Source organism: Aotus nancymaae, unplaced genomic scaffold, assembly GCF_030222135.1.
Source record: "Aotus nancymaae isolate 86718 unplaced genomic scaffold, 86718_ANA_hifiasm-v0.15.2.pri h1tg000046l, whole genome shotgun sequence".
NCBI lineage: Eukaryota > Metazoa > Chordata > Mammalia > Primates > Aotidae > Aotus > Aotus nancymaae.
In genome coordinates, this window is record NW_026988460.1 from 11,603,018 (window position 1) to 11,622,798 (window position 19,781).

The following is a 19,781-nucleotide window of genomic DNA, read 5'->3' on the forward strand; positions in this document are numbered from 1 at the left end:
ATTCATTCTATTAAAAAATGGTTAAATATGAAAATGGCTTGAGTGGTAAAAGTACCTTGACTATGCTTTACTGTTTCTGTATAGTCAGTTTTAAGAAACTGACAAATTAAAATTTTGCTTGAACTCTGTGAAGTTAAAATATTAAAAGCAGAGATGGTTTTCATTAGGCCCGAGAGGTAAAGGTATGATATATTAGCACTTGAAAAATAAATAACAGTGCATCAAAAATTATAAAAATTTTTAAGTACACTTAAAGAATAGGATTTATATCTAAAAAGTTTTCTGAAAGAAATAGATTGTGCCACATAATTATATGACTCATTACAACAAAAACAAAAGATGTTATTTCTTCTTTAGTGTGAAAGAATTCATTTTCTATTTTAAATTAATTGCTTTTTATATGCTAATTAGGGGCAAAAATTCATCAGAATGGCAATTACTTGAAATTGTTTCATATTTAATATGGTACTATTTTCAATTCATTAATATTATTGGCCAACAGCTACCATTAAAAATTAATATTTTTCTGAATTTACTCTCTATATGAGAGATTGATTCATTATATTGCCATCGATGGGGAAAAGCTAGATAGAAGTAAGTTTACTATGGACAGGTTTGGTCAGTACTGTGTTGAGTAGACTGTGTGTGAGATATAGGATAGATTCAGATCTGAATTAACAGTGCATCAAAGACTATGAAATTTTGTTCAGAATTAAAACAAAATTATTTTTATGACTCATGCATCTCTAAAATTCGATTTCTGGCGCATTGTTGGGGTGTATACCACGGAACTAAGAGTTCTCTAAAACACTTGGAAATGAACTTTGATCTGCACTTGATCACCAATGAAGGGGCTCATTCTCCTTTCAGTTTTGCTAACTTATTTTGATCTCCTACTTTCAATTTTACCAGAGATTTGAATTATATATTTGTATTTGCAATAAACTGTAGAATTTGGAGGTTCAGGCCTTTCCAGATATTGATTTCTTTTAGATACATCTTAAGTTTTAAATTAGCCCAATCAAAGATGGTAGGTTTAAAGCCCATATGGTAACAGGAATCAGGCAGCATTTGGGGAGAAAGCAACATACAGAAAATATCCTTTGGCCCAATCCAGTCATTAAAACAAGAAAGAGCTATTGAACTGTGGAAAAAAAAGAAAGAAAAGAGAAAAAAAAATGTATACTTTTGGTTAGAGCTCTGGCTTTCCCCACCCAGTATCTGTATCAGTTTCTCTGGGGTCACTTCCTGTTCTGGTTTGCCCTTGCCCTGGGTTACTTTAGATTCCTTATCACTGGGTCTTATTTCATTTTTGCCCCTGTAAGTTTGAACCATTATAACTTTTGTGACCATAGTTTCAAGATTATGCTAATGTTGTGGTTGAAGGTGGTTTTTTTTTTGTTGTTTGTTTCTTTTTTTGTGGGATACCTTAGGATTCACTTATTTCTCATTTCAAAATGGAGTGAGAGAGAGCTATTTTTAAGATAAGTTATGCTACTTACTAGCTGTTACTAGTTACATAAGTTCTCTGAGCCTCTGTTTTTTTCTCGATTTGTAAGTGAAAATGTTAATATTAACTATCTCATTTGATTATTGTGAGAATTGAATGAGATAACACATGTAAGATACTTAGTATTTGCCCTCCATATGCTAAACACTCAATAAATCTACTATTATGTTCATGTATGATATGAGGAAGGTTGATGCTTCCCTAAAATCACTTCAATTAATTCTAGTTTGGGTTAATAATGGATTTGGTCTGTTATATGGATTCTAAGTGGAGTAACCATGAATCTTATTTAAATATATATTTATTCCAATGAAGAGTAAAAATCAAATGGTTTCATCATTACTAGCTTACCACATAATCATGCTGTGGTGGAAGTCTACTTGTAAAGAGTAACCTCTGCATTTTTCTTCAGATAGAATCAATAGATGTGAGTGATTTCATTACTTATGAAATAATTCAGGAAGAAATATAACTGTATGCAATGTAATATAATTTAATGTGGACAGACAAACCAAGACTAATTATGAGCTTGGGTTTTCCCAAGAAATATTTATGTAACTAAACTCTATAGGTGACTATCAGTCCTGTAAGGATTTTGACATTTTTCTGCCTTCAGCAATGCAGCACTTTCTCATCTTCAAGACCTACCTCATTTATGAAGCTTTCCTGAGTAACCCTACCATGAAATAATATTTTTCTACTTTAAACAATTCCAGGATCACAAATCCAGAAGCTTGTTTTCTGTGCTATTTTGAAATTTTCTCTATGTTTTCATAATATGTATGTATACACACAAATATACACACACAGGTGAAAGAAATATATACGTGTGTTTCTATATGTGTGTGAGGTGTGTGTGTGTGTGTGTGTGTATATATATATATGTCTTTTTTTCCTCTTCCTTGACTTTTATTGCAAGATTTTGAATCACATGCTTACCATCAACTCTTCCTCCTGCCACTTGGTACATATTTGTATTTCTGTAGATACTTAGGAAAATAAACACTACAGCTCAGCTTCTACATGTTAGTTCAATAAATCAAATAAAAAGATGCAAAATGTAGGCTTAGTAACAAAGTAATGTTCTTATATATAAGTAACGGTGCAAAAGCCATGAGTATTATAATTTTAAAAATAAAATATTTGAAGTCTTGTACCTATAAGCAGATGAACTAACTTTGTAATGGCTTTTATTTCAAGTTTTCCCATCACAACTTTGAAGTCATTTGGATTATACTGTATATAATAGGAGAAATACTGCCCTATGTTTCAAATTTCAATTTCTAAATTTATATATATTACTATATATAAAAATATTATTCAAACCCCTTCACCAGTTTGAAATTAACCCTCTTGAGGAACATCATACTTTACTTGTTAGGATTCGTATAGGATAGGCGTGTGTTGGGAAATGAGCGCATTACTTATTTTTGCACATAGTAAGTAATCACTTCATTTTAATTTTTGCTCTACCTTCCACCTTTCAGGTATGTATACCAGATATTGAAATAGAATGATCTCACTTTGATCACATGTGTTACAGAATTAGGTTATTTTCCAAATTTAACAAAATTACAATCAAGACTTTCTTTTTAGTAGACTTTGCAGAATATCTCCATTATGTTCTTTGGATCTCATAATTTTATATTAGAAATGGACCTTAGAGAATATTTTGTTCATTCCACTAATGGGGAGATAGACATCAAGAGGTTTCTCAAGGTCAGAGAGCCTGCTAGGGAAGGAGTCAGACACAGAATCAGGTCTCCTGACTTCTTTTATAATGTCCTTTTTAGTGCACCATATTTCCTCTAGTCAGATCGATCTACTTGTCCCTGCTGACATTCAGAAATCTCCCAGGTATTTGTAGATAATGTAGCTAGTAGCTATTTTGGAGCATCAGTCTAGAAGTTAAGATAATAAAAAAGTTTTCACTTTATTATGTTTTTGTGTGTAAATTATTTCACAACTTAAAATTTTACTTTTTTCTGTAAAATAATAATAGGTTTCTGATATTTTGGCTTTTCTAGTTTTCTCAAATGACTTGATTGATGAAGACAATCTGAGTAATTCAGGGATAGGGAGGCAAACAAGAAAGAAGGAAGAATTACTTCATTCTTACTCAGAGTGAACAATGCACATGGTTTGAAGTTTTCATCAGGGATTCCAAATCTGTTGTTTCTATAGCTAATAATAGTTTGCTCTTCAGATAAGCTGCAAAACTTTGTAGAGTTTAAAACTTTCACCACACAAGTGTGGCTGTTTGTTCACCTCAGTGCATTATCAGGTAAACTTTACCTGAAAGCTCAACAGATTGAATATTTTAATCCTACAGAAGCAATTTTGTTTGCTGGCAAAATAATACCTGGATTTTTAGTTTCTCAGAGGAGCTAAGCACAGAATTTAAAATATATTAGAGCTCCTCTTGGGGCAAAGAGCATCTGCTGGACTATAGTAATAAAACAGAATCAGACAAAGATGACATCTATGACATGCACTCTGCTAGAACCATATTTGAGTAGCTCAAACGGGTTGGTTTGATGAACTGATCAAGACAACACACTTATGGAAACTGCCTTGCTAGGACAGCTATCCCGTTCCTTCAGGGTTCTGCCCCAAATCTCCCTTGCAGCTGAATTGAATGCAATTTTATCATGTCCCCAACATGCAGTCTGAGAACTGAACTCCCACATCTTTTCTGTTTGACAGAATCTCTTCTATGAGCATAAATATTAGGACTTGAACCAAACAAAAATTGGCCAAATTTTTGGAAAGGAGATGTAGATTTAAACTTCAAAGTGTCAGGTTCAAGTCTTTTCCTTCTGCATCTCTGATTTTTTTTTTTTTAGATTTTTATTTTTAGTATTTATGAATTTATAATAGTTGTACATATTAATGGCATATATGGGATATTTTGAAACAAACATACAATGTGTAATTATTAAATCAGGGTAATTGGGATATTCACCACCTCAAGCATTTATCATTTCTCTGTATTAGGAACATTTGAATTCTACTTTTTCAGTTATTTTGAAATATAAAATAAATTATTGTTAACTAGTGACCCTATTTGTGCTACTGAAAACTAGATCTTTTTCCTTCTATCTGTATTTTTGTACTCATTTGCCATCCCTCTTTATTCTTTCCTCCACCTCTGATTTTATCTAAGCCCCTCAATGTGTCTTATATTCACTAGCTTCTTATAAAATATAGTAATAGCAATTCCCACCTTCTTTATGGTACAGTGTTTTTCTAAGGAATTTAATACACCTAAGGTATACAACAGTTCTTTAAGTGGGTTATACCTTATGCAGTACAAATTGCTGTGATTGCAATAGTACCTTGTGTATCGTATCTTTTGAATAGAGGAGTGTATTAATTTTCTAGAGCTGCCACAAACTGGGTAGCTCAACTGACAGAAATTTATTGTCTCATCATTCTGGAGGCTAGAAGTCAGAGATCAAGGTGTCAGCAGGGTTCGTTTCTTTTGAGGTATGTGAGAATCTGTTCCGTGCCTTTCTTCTGGCTTCTGGTAGGTTGCTATCAATCCTTGGCCTTCTTTGGCTTGTATCAACCTGAGCTCTGCTTAAAACTTCTTAGGACATTCTTCCTAAATACTAGTCTATATCCAAATTTCCTCTTTTTAAAGGATGCCAGTCATATTTAATTAGGGGCCTGCTCTATTCCAATATGACCTCATCCCTTACACTAGATATAATCTCATAATTATATCTGTAGTGACCCTATTTCCAAAAAAGATCTCATCCTAAGGTGAGCTTTATGACTTCAATATATTAATTTGCAGAGGGACACAATTCAACACATAACAAGGAACATAGCATTTTTTTTTCTTTTTGTCTGACTTACTGCTGATTTTACTCAAGAACTTTGAGATGACCATGATGTTACTCTGGATCTTCCCATCTCTCCATCCCTACTCTTCCTGTAAATCTCAACTACCTTCTAATATATTTCTTGTGTAATCTCAAAGTAAAAGAATATGCATACCATAAGATAAGCACTGAGTAATTGTAAATCACTCTAGTAAATTAGTAGTCTAGGCTAATCTGATTATCAGCTGTTAATTTTGTGGTTTCTGAGAATCACCAAATAATGTACTCAAGAGTGCTGATGTTTGTATATTTTTGAACTACAAAGAACTTTCATTTATAGTATTGCATCTAAACCAACATAGTTAATGTTTATACTCATATCAAAGACGTGAAACTTCGGTTGTAGAGGTGATGAAATGCCAAAAGTCACCTGGTTAGTCATCGATAGAGCCTGCATTGAGATTTCAATTTCAAACCTAGAATTTTTTCTGCTTTATCATCATGATGCTCTTCAGAAAATGGGTATAGGTAGGTGTGAAACCTATGGAACTATATAGTAGACCCTATGAATGCAGATTGTCCATACAATACTTTCTCAATTTCTTCACATCAGACATTTCTAATTTCTATTATCTTTCAACAACGGTTATTGTGCATGAGGCTCTATAGTTGACATAAATAATGAAAAGAATTGTTTCATTTCTCTGAATTGTTTTTCTTCTGCAGAAACCTCATGTATTTGTTTTCTAGTGCTGCACTAATGAATTAACACAAATTTAGTGGCTTAAAACAACACCCATTTATTAGCTTACAGTTTTTATGGAAGAGATGTGTAAACACAGCATGGATCTCTGCTTAGGGTCTCGCAAGGCCTAAAGCAAGGTCATGACAGGACTTTCCCCTTCCTGGAGCTGTAGGAGAAAATGTGTTTCTAATCTCATTCAAGCTGTTGGCAGAATCCAGCAGGATGTGATTGTAGGATTGAGGCCCTCATTTTTTGCTGGTTTTTGGCTGGAGATCATTCTCAGCTCCTAGCATCTGCTCCCATACCCTGGCTGCTGACTCTCTTCAAAGCCAGAAATGATGGACAGAGTTCTCACATTCCCTCTGCTTTCCCTTTCTACCTCATCTGTCCTGTCTCACCGTCTCCTCCGTATACTTCTGAAGGAGGCTCTTCTGTCTTCCCCTTTTGCTTGTAAGGACTCATGTGATTACACTGTGCCAACTGATTATCTAGGATAATCTCTCTGTTTTAAAGTCAGCTAGTTAATCACCTTAATTCCATCTGCAAAGTCCTTGCACAGCAATACTTAGATTGATATTTGATAGGATAATCGGTAAATGAGAACCTTTGAGGGACAGCTCTAGAATTTGGCCTGTAACATCTCAGTAATTTGTTTTTTTTTTTTTTTTTGCATTAAGCATTTTCAGATCAGACAGTCATTTACCCCTAAAATCATGTTGTTTAGAATTTACTAGATTCCCATGGCATCTAAATTGGATGGAGACTGTCATCTCCATTTCTTAGATGAGAAAGCAAAGGCACCAAGTTTAAAAGGTTTTATCAGATGCACGGGGAGTATAATTTAAAGTGTATCAGAGTTATTAGTGTAAAGTACATCTGCTAGTGCTTAATATAATAAAAGATAGCAAGTTCTTACTTTATACTCTCTGTTTTAATTATTTTTGTAATTGACTTGTTCTTTCTGTATTTCTTCCCAATTTATGAATCCAGTTTGAGGTCAGGAGCAGAAATTGTTTGGGGGAGTAAAAACACATGGATTAAATGCCTGGCTTTTGGTCAGTATGGTACATATATTTCCAAGCTTTGTTTGGTTAGAGCTTGAAATTAATTATAACCCAGTAGCAATGAGCATACCTAGAAGTCATATCCTGGTATTTAAATACCAGTTCTTCAAAGGCTGTTTGAAGTAGCTGATTCCAAATCTAGGGTAACCAAAATACAAGATGATCCTGGAGGAACTTTGGCACCAAAAAGTTAGAAAGTGTTCAGACAGTAAGAGAGCATGTCAAAGAACACAGGTACTGACCTGAAAGAACCCCCAATGGCCAAAGCTGGAAAATAGGAGCAACCCAACTAATAACTATAGTGATTTATTTAACCCATAGAATAAAATAAATACAAACCCATACTGGTACAGATAGATAGAAAGAGAGATAGATAAGAAATAAGGATCAGCTCTTTCTTCCAGAACAATTCTAATTAATAAATGAATTATAGAAGGAATAAAGAAAATTAAAAACCATCATTAACTATGATAATGGCTGGGCATGGTGGCGCACACCTGTAATCCCAGTAATTTGAGTGGTTGAGATAGGTGATCTTGAGCTTGATAGATCAAGACCAGCCTGGGCAACATGGTGAAACCTTGTCTCTACCCACACACACACACACACACACACACAAAAATACAAAAATTAACTGGGCACGGTGGTAACTGCCTGTAGTCCTAGCTACTCAGGAGGCTGAGATGGGAGGACTGCTAGAGCCTAGAGCCTGAGTGGTCAAGGTTGCAGTAAGTAGAGATGACATCACTGCACTCCAGCCTGGATGACAGAGTAAGATCTTATCTAAAAGAGAAGAGAAAAAAAAAATAGAAAGAAAATTTTGGAGACAAGATTCTTGGGATGCTAAAATTCATGGATGAAAGTTCAAGAAAAACAAACATTTCTTGCTCTCAAAGTATTTTCTCCCAATTATAAAGGGGAAGTTTTTAATTTTACATTTGAAAAACCGAGCAGATACCACCTTAATCAAGTGATCATGTTTAATATCAATGATAAGACATTTTGACATCATGTATCCCTGACACGACATAGTGAGAAGGGCATATCAGTTCTGCAGTATTCTTGTGAAAAATGTATAACCTCAATCTAATCATGAGGCTGCACTAGGCAAACCTAAAATGAGGGACACTGTGTAAAATAACTTAACATCATTCTTTATTGTGTCATCGTATGGTACAGGAAGAGGATATTAGTGAAAACTTTGGTAAAAATTCAAATAAAGTTTATAGTTTTCTCCCTGTCTTGATAATTGTGCTGTGGTTATGTAAGATGAACCCTGGAGAAACTGGGTGAAGAGTATATGGGAATTCGCTGTACTATTTTTGTAGTTTTTAAAAATATCAAGTAATTTAAAAAAAGAACTCTGGCTTTCTCATTAACTAGCTTTGTAATATTGTAACAAGCCTCACATTCCCTATCTGTAAAGTTGGCCTAACAATACAGAGCCTGTTACAGTCAAAGTATGTGAAATATAATTTAGAGAGACAATGTAGCCTAATAGTTAATATCAATTGCTTTGAAGTGGTATAAATGTGGTTGTACCACTTTAAACTTACCTAATTTTATTAAGGTATTTAGGTTTTAGCAAAACTTACCTAACTTTATTAAGCCTAGGTTTCCCCATTTTTAGTACTTATTCAGATTCACTTACTGTGAATTTTAAACATGATATAGCAGGTAAACATTTAAGCCCTCTAACCGAGAGATGAACTCAGAATGAGGAACTACAAATTTGAATCAAAAGTCTTAAATTCCAGCTTTACTTATTAGAATTTTTTTGCATGAAGCAGTTCTTTCTAACTCATATATTGAGGTTAACAACTTTTATTTATAGAATTTTTATATAACAATTTACAAAGGAAAATTTAGTTCATGTATTAGTATTTTGAAAGTGGCAGGAATAAATGCTTGATTAATAAGATTACAGGCATATTTGCATCTGGAGAGAAGGTTCATAAAGGAGATATTTTTACTTGTAATTTATTTAGCTTGAAACAGAAGAAAAAAATTGAGATTAATCAATTGTCAAGTAGCTTCTGAGAAACCCAAATATATTTAAAGAATCATGCTGAGATCTGACATACTTTCAGGTTTTACAAGGAATTTTTTTTCTTTTTCTTTTTGTTTTGGCTAATCAGTTTATGAACCACTTGTTCTAGGGATAAACCAAGATCTGATAACTTTCAGAACGTAACTTCCATAAATCTATCTATGGAAAAATGCCTCAAAAACATATAAAAATCATAAAGGGAATAAATATAAAGAACACTGGAGAGAGATTTGGGTATTGTGTCTATATTTTTGCAGTCTTAGCTTCATGTACTGCTTGCCCACATACTTTGGACTTGCTTCCTCTTCTGTCATTTGGGATGTTACCTCCACTTTGGTCATGAGAAATTGGAAATTGAGCTGTATGTTAAAAATGATTTCCCAAATTTGTCAAAATGTTGTTCTGTTGTATGACGGATAACAAATAAATGCAATCATGAAAAGTTATTCCCATCCTGACAAGACTTTAAGAAAATCCACCATTGCAAAATTGGTAAATTAAAAAATTAATCACTATATAAAATAAATCTTTCCTTCATGTAATATTCCTTAAGTGATGAATCTAAACTGTTGGCAATCATACCCCTAATAATACATGTATGTACATATCTGTGTGTGTCTATGCACATCATAAATATTTGTGACATATTTAAACTTCATTTATTAGCAGCATGGTGGTTTAAACGGATTATAATGGTCATGCTATGTCAAATGTTTTAAGAAAGTATCTGAAATCAAGTAGCACTTATTTTTTGTTTGGTTTTTATTCTAATTACAAACAAGTGTGTCATACAGTATATCACCAAGTGGATATTTTTTGTACAGTCTAAGAGGAGGCTTGGACTAGGGCATTTCTGTATTGATATCCTGAGACCTACATATCTCTGGAGACCAATTGCAAAGGTTCATCAGGTTGTTTTTATTTTGCTTTCTCTTGATGCCTTTTTAATGAGGTCTCCCAGTAAACAGCAAGTATGATGCTTTCCTGTTGGAGACTTGTCTGCCGCCTTCAACCATTTATTACTAATTCATCTGGGAAATGATTTATAAATTAAATATTAGGAAAATGTACTTGAGGAAAAAAGTGGTAAGAGGTATAATTTATAATTCTCATTTAGGAGAAAGTCATGCCAACAGTTTGCTAATGGAAGGATGCTGAGAGTCACTCATAGAAATACAGTTGTGGTTTATGTAATAAATAGAGATGTACATGAAGAGAAACTTCAATGTATATTTCTGGGCATGTGGTTCATTTTAATAAATTGTGAAGACAGTAGTTCCCAATTTTTCTCTTCAAGTGACTCCTTGGAAAGCTGAGAAATAATAAAGAGCAGAAGTGACCTATCAATATGTGGTATCTCATAACACAACTCCTCCCCATGACAAAAATATAGTATTTATCAATAGTATGTGAAAATAGCTTCATCATGGAATAAAATGTGGTATTAGTAGATGTCAGTGTCATCATAGATTTGTGCAAGAAGGGATTCTAGATGCTATTTTAGAGCAGTCTTCTCATTTTACGGATGTTGAAACTGAGGCCATCCCTCTTAATGACTTACCTAAGGTCTCATAACTTCAAAATATTAAATTTTAGAGATTATTTATAAAGCTCACTTTAACATATATTTTTGCACTTATAAGCAGAGTTTGTATGATAGAAATCTGCTTTTCAGCTAATCAGTCAGATTAGGGTTGTGTCTTACAAGAATACCTTTTACATTTGCATTGTTGGAGGAAGATGAACAATAGCTGTGTTTATACACCCAGACTTAAAAAGGAACAAAATTATAACTTTGGAATTATCTTCTAAAATGTTATGAATTCCAGAGAATTGAAGCACACTCATCTTGCAGGTTTTATTTAATAAAACCATTTGTTCCTTTTTTTAAAGTTCTGAGTAATTTCTATATATCTTTTCAATACTGCTATAATGGTTGATTTATAACAACCATTAATCTCAGCGATATAAGCAATGAATTTATAATTGTAAAATCATAACTTCGTGGTCAGTATTTTTTTCAGATCCCATTTTAATCTTTTTAAATTTCCATTTCTATTTGAATATTTAGACTGTACTCAAATATAAATTTCACACATAATCAAGTACATGGTTTCTTTATTTAAAAGATGATGCATATATACTATGTATACACTATTCATATATGTTCATGTATATATAAAATGTGTTATATGTAATTTTCTAAATTATTTATATACTGAAACAGACAGGTACAGTTTATAGTTGATATTTTCTGGTGAAAATAATTTACCAGTATGGCTTTGTTGGTGTCTGGCACTTAACACTAAGAAAAAAATTCTACTGGGTCATTATAAAAATTTCGGTTTGGGGGAAGGCTAATAGAAATTAGCAATATTATAGCTTAGACGCATCTATATGCAGTTTCATTTACCGATATTAACCTAATCCATGCTGCTTTATGAGGGGAAACAGAATTCAGTGATGCACATTTAATCTTTTTAATCTTGTTTAAATCACGTTTTTCTTGATAAAATGTTATCCTGGCTGAAGTAAGAAGATGAAAGACCCTCCCATGAACTTCGTGGGACAGAGGCTGAAAATCTGTGTTGACAGCATGTCTCTAATTCATCCTTCTGACAACATTTACAGTTGGAATAGAACAGAGAATTCTTTAAGAGTCATAGTTTTTAGATAAAGATTGTTAAAAAGGCATAATAATTCCAGAAGATTTCCATCTTGTAACAATCTCTTGAAATTAATAATAAAGACAATGGCTTTCTATTCATCTACTTTACCACATCAGGCAGTGGAAATAGAAAATGATACAAAATTAATCCCTTCTCTTGACAGTTGTAAAATAGTAATCCTCCATTTATCCTCTCAGAGGATATTTGAAGATAACTTTTTTATTCTCCTATTTTCACATTCTGTCTCATAACCTTGTATATTCTATAGCCCATTTCATTGCCAGTGGTCAAATGAGACTGCAGTAGAAAGCCACGGCTAGGTTACTAGGGTTCTGAAGAATGTGTCAACACAGAAAACCAATTTCAGATATACTTTGAATGTTACTGCTTTAGAATACATGTCCTTTACTGAGATATCAAAAATCAAAGACTAGATGAGCTCATTCATGTGAATAAGCTTGGGGATAAATTACCTCTTTCTACTTCCATATTAAAAGAACAGTAATATAGTCTGCCTGACTATGGGATCTTGGTCAAGCAAAGCTAAATGTTCTTTTCCTAATTTTTTATGTTATTAAAGTGTCAGAACTATTCCTTAGTCTCTTGATTAGTTTTGCCCTTAACTCTGTAGTTTCGTTTGTTCAGAATAAGCACTAACCAACAAAAACAGACAAATGCAATATTTCAACTGGACTTTACATATAAAACGATGATGTTAATACACTCTGTTCTGTGATTATTATGCAGTTTACTTACAAACTGGCATATATTTTTCTCACTTATAAGTGGGAGCACTTATGAGAATAGAGGAACACAGAGAGGGGAACAACACACACTAGGACCTATTGGGGTGGGTGGTGGGTAGGAGGAGAGAGAGCATCAGGATAAATAGCTAATGCATGCAGCACTTAATACCTAGGTTATGGGTTGATAGGTGTAGCAAATCACCATGATACACATTTACCTCTATAACAAACCTGCACATCTTGCACATGTATCCCAGAACTTACAGTTAAATTTACAAAAGAAGTTAAGCCAAAAAAAAAGAAAAACTGATATGCGTGATGCATGCTTATATTTAATAGACACCATAAAGGTACGTGAAATCTAATTAAGAAAATACTAATTGATTGCATTTGTTGGAGAAAAGGTAGACTATTGATATAAAATATTTTGATGTTTTGGCCTTAGTTGATTGCCCTGTTTAGTTTTTTTGGAATGTCTCTTCAGAAGGAAGTTTGATTGTTTAAACTTGGAATTCCAAAATTCCCAGTACTTTCAATCAGTGGACTAATTGCTTGCTTGTCTGCCTGCTGGCTGACTGGCTAGCTGGCTGACTTCCTTCCTTCCTTCCTTCCTTCCTTCCTTCCTTCCTTCCTTCCTTCCTTCCTTCCTTCCTCCCTCCCTCCCTCCCTCCCTCCCTCCCTCCCTCCCTCCCTCCCTCCCTTCCTCCCATTTTCTTTCATCCTTTCTTTTATAATAAAAAAAAATTTAAAAAAGTATTCAGTCACTTTATTTCTTGTGTCTTAGAATGTAAGTTTCAAATTTTTGTGCCTCTTTGCTTTGATTCTGTGTTTGCTGTATTTTGAAGCATCATCTTCCCCCTTTTCCATTGAGAGATAGCATATATACTATAAAAAACCCTTAAATTTTATCTATTGCTCCATATATGAACCCATGTAACCACTACCATGATCAAGATAGGGAATATTTCCATTAACTTTAAAAGTTCTCTTTTACTCCTCTCTCAATACCTCTTCTCTCTTGAGGTAATCTATCTTCTGACTTCTATCACTACAGATTAATTTTGCTTGTTCTTGAACTTCATATAGGTGGAATCCAAAAGTATGTACTGTTTTGTATCTGGCTTATTTTGCTCAACATACTATTTTTTGAGATTCTTTTGTGTTCCATATATCAGGAGTATGTTCTTTTCATTGCTGTATATTATCTCATTATGTGACTATATCACAATCTCTTCGTCCTCTTCCTAGTGATGAATATAAGTGAAGCAAATTTACAAATACATCTTTATAAGTTCACAGTTCTTGAGTCAAATGGGTGTACCCATGTGGGGTAGTGGTTTGCGCTTCTAATTCTTATACAATCGTAATTAGGCTTTAAAACAAAATCCTGTGTTTGAATGTTCTTTATGTCTTAGACATTATCTAGCCAATTACAGGGTTTTTTTTTTTTACTGCATTTGTGCATCATACATTTGTAACTGAAAACGAAAGGTAGAATTCTGTAGTAGTTAGGATCAAAGGCTATAGAATCAGATTGCCTGAATTTGAATCACAGATGTTTATTTGATATTGTGTGATTTGAGGCAATTTATTTATATTAACTGGATCTTGCTTTTTTAAAAATAAAAAGAATATCAGAACCTTCTTCATAGAATGGTGATTAAGTTAGACTTTGCCTTCAGAGTAGAGAATAAGGACTTAATAAATGTTAATTGTTATTAATATTGTTCCAAGTATGTACGTTATAAATATTCAAAAATATATACAGGATTCCATATGATCCTACATACATATGAATAGTTTAAATTTACTATGTAGATGAGGTTAATTTAGTAACTGTTTTCTGTAACCAAAATTGTCAGGGGGCTAACTCTGCTCACTCATTTTGGCTCTTGTATCTCTACTTTAGGAACCAAAGTGAATGATAATAACCAGAGAGAGATTGCTTCTTGACTACAAATAATGAGATACTCCAGTTTAAATTACTTCAACAATGTTCTTGATCAAATCATTCTCAATCACTTATTCTCAGAATCCAGATATTTTTCTGCTGTGAATAACAAAAGAAAACTCGAATTTCTGTTCTTGAAGCATTCAGCCTTTTGATATTGGGAAAATGGTGTTACGTGTGAAAGACAGCCGTCTAATTTGTTGGACATCTAAGTGTGTCATGCTAAATTCTTTAGAGTTAAAAAAAATAAATTTTTCATATATTTTTCTCATTCTGCAAATCTTTTTATATTAAACCATAATTTTTTTTTTAAATGAAGTCTCGCTTTGTTGCCCAGGCTGAAGGGCAGTGGCATGATCTCGGCTCGCTGTAACCTCTACCTCCCAGGTTCAAGTGATTATGCTGCTTCAGCCTCCTGTGTAGCTGGGATTACAGGCACACACTATCACGCCCGGCTAATTTTTGCATTTTTAGTAGAGACAGGGTTTCACCATGTTGGCCAGGCTGCTCTGGAATTCATAACCTCAAGTGATCCATCTGCCTCAGCCTCCCAGAGTCCTGAGATTACAGGGGTGAGCCACTGCACCTGGCCCATGATTTTTAAAACAACAAATTTAAATTATTTTTTCTGACTATTATTTATAGCTGTAAGTGTGGATTCTTTCAGTTAAGTATTTTACATGTTTGGTGCTAACAACTCAATGTTTAGCCTAGTCCCTATTTTGACATCCAGAGCTGTATATTGGTGCCATTCATTGAATACCAAGGATGGCACAGTCCTAAACCTCCCTCACAACACAAACAATGGGGACAGCACCTCCAGCATATGAATGATATAGGTAGAGATATGGCTGGAAAATGGCAGATGTGACTTTCCTGACTTGCGAGATTTCAGGGTTTTCCAACAATGTAGGTTGGTGGGTGGATACCAAAGGTCCGTGGCTTTCATATACTAGTGATGTTATTTGAATTTATGTAAGCGTTTCATTCCACCTATTGAACTGTACCTTCTTTAGGGGCACATTTTAGGTATTAATTTGTTTCTTCTATCCCATTTATCATATTGCCTACACTTAGTAGATCCCACATAAAAATTTCTCATTAAATGAAATAAGCATAAAAAGTACAGTGAAATTTTTTAAAATGCTATTTCAAAAGAATATGACAATAAAAAATGGCATATATATGCATTAAATAGGTAAAATGATTCTCACTAAATATTAATGGGTAGTTATTTTGGCTAGGAATTCAAGTTATTAAAACTTGTCTTTTTTGTTGTAATTGGTATAGTTATATTAGCAGAGATCAATGAATATGTTCATAGTAGATTATAAAGGAAAATATAAACCATTAACTGTAGAAAAATCAAATTTTTCAAAGCAACTTTTCCCAAAGTTTTCATACCTATACATATAAGGAGCTGATTTTTGTTGTGTATCCAAATTTGTCTACAGTATGGAGAGAGAAGGAATATTCAAAATTACTTGTATAAAGTCACCATTACATTAATACAAAGATCTGCCAAAAGCAACACAAAGAATATTGCGGATAAATTATCCTTATGAATATATGTTCAAGAATCCTAATTTAATTCATCAAATAATTTATTTGTGCATTAAAGGAAAAGCACTTAGAAAAGAAATATTGAATGAGCCTCATTGCAAAACTCTTCTGATATTTCAAAATTGGGAAGCAGTTTCTTTTCCATGTAAATCATTATTTCCAGTATGTTAAGTATAACACAAGTGTAGGTTTAATCACTTTCTATTTTGGTAATTCATTTAAGAGCATTACTATTTTTATACTGTGGATAAGGTATTCTGACTTCTCAGTTGCCTTGGAAGAGTGCCAGGTAGTCATATTGTAGTGTTAAATACGCTCTTCTGTCTTGCATTCATGCTAAGAAAGCCAGTGTCTATTATGTGGCTCCTGGCTTCAGCCTTCTCAGCATGAATGACCGTTCCAGGAGCACAGTATTTTATAAAAGTATTGATTGAGTTGGTTTGTAAAGACCCCATAATGTTTTTCCCACATCAAACCTGTGCTTTCTGTGTAAGAGAACCACAATAGCTAGAGCCTCCTGGTAATGTATATGAATTTTGCAGAATTTCAGTTTATGGATTAGCTTTGTAATAGTGCAGAGTTTCACTGGGCTTAACCAAGTGCGGGCAATTGTCAGGTGCCTTTATAAAGTCATAACATTTCCAAGACAGGGATGTGATGGGTCATTTTATAAGAAGAAAATGTATTAAACATATACCACATTATTTTTAGTTCACTTGTAAGTGTAAGACAGAAAGTACTTCTGTTTGGTATACATTTCTGTGGGACCCACAGTTTGGCTTTGATCTGCTAATTTCCTTTGCCTTTTCCTATTTTAATTTGTTTCTTTCATTCTTCTGTTAATAATATGCTTTCAATAGGCTTCAGAAACTTTCTAAACAATAAAATACTCCATTTCTGCACTATTGAGGTTGATGTTGACTTTATTTATTCTCACCTGTTTCTTTAAATTTGGATTTTAATTTGAGCTGGCCTTGTCTTATTAGAATTCTGGGTTGCAGCACATTCTCCTCCTTCAGTAACAACTCTAGAAGCTTAATAACCAAAGTTATAACCTACATTTACTTTACTATACTCTAATACTCTTAACTACTAAGTGGATTTCAGTATAAGGTGAATTGGAGTGAGAACTGTTTAGTCAGTCAACAGCCATTTAATATTAGGTTACATGTTTCGAAGGTTTTGAGACTTATAAGATACTAGTGTGTACCTTATAAGTGTGTCATGTCCTCACAGAGTGAACAATCTAGGGAAGTGAGAAATATGTGTGTGTGTGTATATATATATATGTGTGTGTGTATATAATATATATAGCAGACAATGATTTTAGAAAATAAAATGTGTGTATATGTATAAATATATTTATATATATGAAACATTTCATATATTTCATATATTCTATATATGATATATATATGAAATATATATATAAAACAGACAATGGTTTTAGAAAATAAAATAGATCTTTTTAAATAAATTATAAACTTATTTCCTCATAATGATCATTCCTTATCACAGGTCATCTGCATCCTCCAAGAAAGAATAAGATTCTTAAATTTGAGGTGTACTAGATTATGTCAGTTTATATTAGCCCTAATTAACTTTTTCCTAGTAATTTTGTGACCTTCTGAAATTTACTTATTAATGCCGTCAGTTTTTCACTTTTAAATTGGAGATAGTAGGAATATCTTCTTTATATATAAAGCAGGTAAGTAAAGCACATAAGTAAAATGTAATTTAAATATATAGAAATGAAAATTGGGAGGTAATCTAACCATCTTGTGTTACAGATGAGGAAATTGACACATTAAATTAGGAGGCTTTGCCAAAATGGACTATTGAGCTTCATTAGTGGATATTATATTTTTTGACTCTTCATGCTTCCTCATTGGAGTTCCCAGATGCCACCCTTGCTTCCAAAAATCCTGTATGATTTGTGATGTGACAAAAATCATGGGGCTTTCCAGTGTCCCGACTTTCTACGCTATTAGAGTTACTTCTTTTAACAGAAGTCTCCCAATTTGAGAAGTAACCTTCTCAGTGGAGAGCTGGCATGTAGGTTATAAATAAGGGCTTCGACTCCCTTAGTATGGGACATGATGCTCGCTCTCTTCAGGTACTTATCTGTCCTGGAAGAGACAGAAGCACATTTGCTTTTCATATAACGTACCATCCATTTCTCCTCTTCCTCTCTTTTGTCAATGTTGAAGCTTAAGATGATGAAACAATCCAGTAGTTATCCAACTACAGATAAATAACTGCTGGACTGTATCATCGTAGACAGTTGGTGAAAAATTCTAGACCAGAATCCAGTCCCTTCAATCTTGTATACTTTCTACTGTGTTGAGAGCCAAACAGGAATATTAATTCCCCTTCTTTAGTTGGTTTCAAAAACAGTAACCTCAATTCCACAATCAAGATTTGGATTTAGAAATACTGAGTTTGCACTGAGCTCTTTCCTGCTTCACTCTGGGGTCATGAGAAAGGCTGTGAATTTCAGCCCCTTCACATTCCCTCATATTAATAACCTGCCAGGAGATCTCTAGGGGAACGATTGTAATAAACTAGCTAATAAAATGAGATTAGAACCTTCAAAACTAAATATCCTCTTATGATGCAATCCAGCAATCACACTCTTTGGGATTTACCCAAAGGAGGTGAAAACTTAGGTCTACATAAAGACCTGCACACTGATGTTTACAGCAGCTCTATTCATAATTGCCAAAACTTGGAAGCAATCAAGATGTCCTTCAGTAGATGTATGGTTAAATAAACTGTGGTACACCCAGACAATGGAATAATATTTGGCACTAAACTGAGCTATCAAGCCATGAAAAGACAGAAGAAACTTAAATGTGTATTACTAAGTGAAAAAGCCAATCTGGATAAAAAGCTATATGCTTTATGATTCCAACTATATGACATTCTGAAAAAGGTGGAATAACTATGGAAAGAGTAAAAGGATCAGTGGTTGTCAGGAATTTGGGATGAGGAAGAGATTAATAGAGCACAGAGCATTTTTAGGGCAGTGAAACTAATCTGTATGATACTATAATAGTAGATATAGATACATGTTATTATAAATTTTTCCAAAACCATAGAGTGTAAAACATTGAGAGTCAACCCTAATGTAAACTGTGGACTTTGGGTAATTATGATATATCATTATGGGTTCTTTGATTGTAATAAATGTACCACTGGTGGGGTGTATTGATAATCCAGAGAGACTGCATGTATAGGAGGGCAGGGAAATAGGGAAAATCTCTGTACCTTCCCCTCAATTTTGCTGTGAACCTAAAGCTGTTTAGAAAAAATAAAGTATATTAATCACCACACAGGAAAAAAGTGAGATTAGAGCAACCTCTTTAAAATAATATACAGAAAGTATTTACAAATGCTAACTAAGACATAGGTTCAAAATATAAAACTGCTTACAGCCCAAGTACTAAAATTAGTTCAATCTAATCATTAGATACTTAATTATTAGAAACAATAGAATTTGCCCTGGGAGCAAATATTTACTTTCTATTCAGTTATGTACTACTTAACATGGTCCAGTGCTAGCATAAGGCTATAATGTGGCAATTCATTTGTGTATGTAATAACTGCTGATAAAGCTAAAATAAAGAGTCAGTAAAAAGGTTCCACTTTTG

The 19,781-nt window shown here is 33.4% G+C and overlaps 1 protein-coding gene across 5 annotated transcripts in view; it reads left to right on the forward strand.

Annotated features, from left to right (window-relative positions):
• Nucleotides 1–19,781, forward strand: part of LOC105728198 (contactin-4) — a 973,166-nt gene that overhangs the window by 301,353 nt on the left and 652,032 nt on the right. The gene's annotated exons all lie outside the window — the stretch shown is intronic.